Source organism: Mandrillus leucophaeus, unplaced genomic scaffold, assembly GCF_000951045.1.
Source record: "Mandrillus leucophaeus isolate KB7577 unplaced genomic scaffold, Mleu.le_1.0 Scaffold917, whole genome shotgun sequence".
Lineage (NCBI taxonomy): Eukaryota > Metazoa > Chordata > Mammalia > Primates > Cercopithecidae > Mandrillus > Mandrillus leucophaeus.
This window is the reverse complement of record NW_012109997.1, coordinates 240,869-245,098: the sequence shown is the minus strand read 5'-3', so window position 1 is coordinate 245,098 and position 4,230 is coordinate 240,869.

The window sequence follows — 4,230 nt, the reverse complement described above, 5'->3', positions numbered from 1 at the left end:
ACTTCACCAAATGAGCTAAATAAGGCACCAGTGACCAAACATGGAATGACAGAGATATGTGACTTTTCACACAGAATATGTAAAAGAGCTGCTTTGAGGAAGATCAGAAAAAATTTGAGAGAACAGAGAAGGAATTCAGAATCCTGTCAGATGGATTTAACAAAGAGATTGAAATAATTTTTAAACTCAAGCAGAAATTTTGAAGCTGAAAAATGTGATTGACAAAATGAAAAATGCATGAGAGTCTCTAGACAGCAGAAAAGATCAAGCAGAAAGAATAGTGAGCTTGAAGATAGGATATTTGAAAATATACAGTCAGAGGAGATAAAATAAAAAAATAAAATGAAGCATGCCTACAGGATCTAGAAAATAGTCTCAAAAGGACAAATCTAAGAGTTATTTGCTTAATGAGGAGATAGAGACAAAGATTTGGTTAGAAAGTTCATTCAAAGTGACAAATAACAAAGAACTGCAAAAACTTAGAGAAAGATATCTATATTTAAGTACAAGAAAGTTATGAAACATCCAGCATATTTGACCCAAATAAGACTACTTCAAGACATTTAATAATAAAACTCCCAAAGGTCAAAATAAACAAAGTTTCATACAAGTAGAAAGAGGAAAGAAGCAAATAACACATAAAGAATCTCCAATGCATCCAGCAGCAGACTTCTCAGTGGAAACTTTAAAGGTCAGAAGAGAGTGGCATGACATATTTAAAGTGCTGATAAAAAACAATAACAAAAACAAAAACAAACAAAAAAAACCTTTTATCATAGAATATTATACCCATTAAAAATATCCTTCAAACATAAAGACTTTCCTAGACATACAAAAGCTGAAGAATTTTGTCAACATCACATCTGTCCTAAAAGAAATTCTAAAGAAACTTCTTCAATCATAAAGAAAAGGACTTTAATGAACAATAAGAAATTATCTCAAGGTACAAAACCCACTGGTAATAGTAAGTACACAGACGAACACAGAATATTATAACACTGTAATTGTGGTGTGTAAACTACTTGCATCTTGAGTAGAAAGGCTAAAAAATAAACCTATCAAAAATAGTGACTACAGTAATTTTCAGGACATAGACAGTAAAATCAGATAGAAATAGAAACAGCCAAAAGTTAAAAAGCAGGAAAGATAAGGTTAAAGTGGAGTTTTACACTGGTTTTCTTTGCTTGTTTCTTAGTTTCTTTATTTGTTTTTGGAATCAGAGTTTAGCTAACAGTTTAAAATAATGAATTATACAATGTTATTTGCAGTCCTCATTGTAAGCTGAAATCAAAAACCTATAATGAATTCACACACACACAAAAAAGCAAGAAACTAAAACATCCCACCAGAGAATACTTCCTTCACAAAAAGGAAGACAGGAAGAAAGGAAGAAAGAAATGAAGGAAGGAAGGAAAGAAGGAAGAAAAGGCCAAGCAAAAAGCAGAAAACAAATAAGAAAATTGCAATAGTGAGTTTTTACTTATCAATAATAACATTGAATGTAAATGGACTAAACTCTCTAATAAAAATATATAGGGTGGCTGACTGGATTAAGCAACAAAACACAAGACCCAACTATCTGTTGCCTATAAGAAACATACTTCACCTACAAAGACACAAATACACTGAAAATAAGAAATGGAAAAAGATTTTCAGTGGAAATAGAACCCCTCCCCCCAAAAAACAAAACAAACAAACAAACAAACAAAAAAACAAAACAAGAGAAGGTATACTTTTATAAGATGAAATAGATTTGAAGACAAAAACTATAAGAAAAGACAAAAAACATTGTTGTGTAAGGAGTCAATTCATCAACAGTATATAAGAATTACAAATATATATGCACCCAACACTGGAGAACTCAGATATATAAGGCAAGTATTATGAAAGCTAAAAGAGAGACCTCAAAGTTATAATAGTTGCAGACTTCAATACCCTGTTTCCAGCATAGGGCAGATCATCAGAGATAAAATCAACAAGGAAACATCAGACTTAAACTGCACTATAGACCAAACGGACAAAACAGATATTTACAGGACATTTTATTCAATGACACAGCACAACACACACTTTTCTCCTCAGCACAAGGTGGTTCCTAAGAATAGACCTATGTTAGGACACAAGACAAGTCTTAAAAACGTAAAAAATAAAATAAAGTCATTTCAAATATCTTCTCTGATCACAGTGGAATAAAACTAGAAATCCAAAACAAGAGGAACTTTGGAAACTATACGACACATGGAAATCAAATCATATGCTCCCAAATGACCAGTAGGTCAATGAAGAAATTTTTTAAAATTGAAAATGTATTTAATAAAACAAAAATGGATACACAGCATTTCAAAACCCATGGGAAAGAGCAATATTAAGATGAAAGTTCATAGCAATAATTGCCTACATCAAAAAGTAGGAAACTTTACATAAATAAACCTAATATCACATGTTAAAGAACTAGAAAACCAAGAGCAAACCAAAATACAAAGTTAGTAGAAGGAGAAAAATAAAGATCAGAGCAGAAATAAATTAAATTGTAACAAGAAATAAAAAAGGTCAATAATATCAAAACTTTTCTTAAAAGATGAACAAAATTAACAAGCCTTTAGTCATACCAAAAAAAAAAAAGAGAGAGAAAGAGAGAAGATTCAAATAAATAAAATCAGAGAGGAAAAAGGATACATTAAAATTGATACTACAGAAATTTGAAGGATCATTAGAGATTGTTATGAGCAACTATATGGCCATAAATTGGAAAATCTAATTAGAAATGGATGAATTTCTAGACACATGCAACCTACCAAGATTGAACCACGAAGAAACTGAAAACCTAAATAGACCAATACAAGTAACAAGATTGAATGAGATTGAAGCCATAATAGAAAGTATCTCAGCAAAGATAAGACTGATACCTGATGGCTTTGCTGCTGAATTTTGCAAAAAAATTTAAAGAAGATCCAATACCAATTATATTCAAACTATTCTGAAACCAGACAAAGACACATCCAAAAAGAAAACTACAGGCTAATATCTCTGATAAACATTATTGAAAAAATTCCTCAACAAAATACTACCAAACTAAGTTCAATTGCACATTAAAGTCATTAATCATGATCAAGTGGGACTTAGCCCAGGGATGCAAGAATGGTTTAACATGCAGAAATCAGTGAATGTGATACAATGTATCAACAGAATGAAGAACATAAACCAATACTGAAAAAGCATTTGATAAAATTCAACATTGCTTCATGATAAAAATCCCCAAAAACTTGGGCATAGAAGGCACATACTCCAGCATATTATGCTATACCATATATGGTAGACACATCTCGTTTCAAACTGAATGAGGAAAAACTGAAAACTGAAAAACTGAAAGACTTTCCTCTAAAATCTGGAACGTGATAAGAATGTCCACTTACACCACTGTTATCCAACATACTATGAGAGGTCCTAGCTAGAGCAATTAGACAAGAAAAATAAATAAAAGACACACAAATTAGAAAGCAAGAAGTTACATTTTCCTTGATTTTATATATATATATCTCCCCTTATATTTGGAAATAACAAAACTCCAAACTCCACCAAAAAATTATTAGAACTGATAAATTTAGTCAACTTGCAGGATACAAAATCAACATATAAAAATCAGTAACATTTCTATATGCCAACAGTGAACAATGTAAAAAAGAAATCAATAAATTTTTTTTTTTTTTTTTGAGATGGAGTTTCACTCTTGCTGCCCACACTGGAGTGCAATGGTGTGATCTCAGCTCACCACAACCTCTGACTCCCAGGTACAAGCAATTCTCCTGCCTCAGTCTCCCAAGTAGCTGCAATTACAGGCATGTGCTACTTCCTTTTGGAGTAGGTGACATCTCTTGCTGCACTGATAGGAACTTTGGCATATGTTTAAGGCCTCATCACTATTTTTGAAAATATTGAAGCTAAGAAGCCACTACCCCTGTAACGTGCAGTGACTGGAACGTAAAAATTACCACGGCCGGCTAATTTTGTATTTTTAGTAGAGGTGGGGTTTCTCTATGTTGGTCAGTCTGGTCTCAAACTCCTGACCACAAGTGATCCGCCCACCTCAGCCACGCAAAGGGCTGGGATTACAGGCATGAGCCACTGTGCCCGGCCTAAAGTCATCTTATTTACAATAGCTACAAATAAAATAAAACACCTAGGAATGAACTTAAGCAAAGAAGTGAATTATCTCTACAATGAAAACTATAA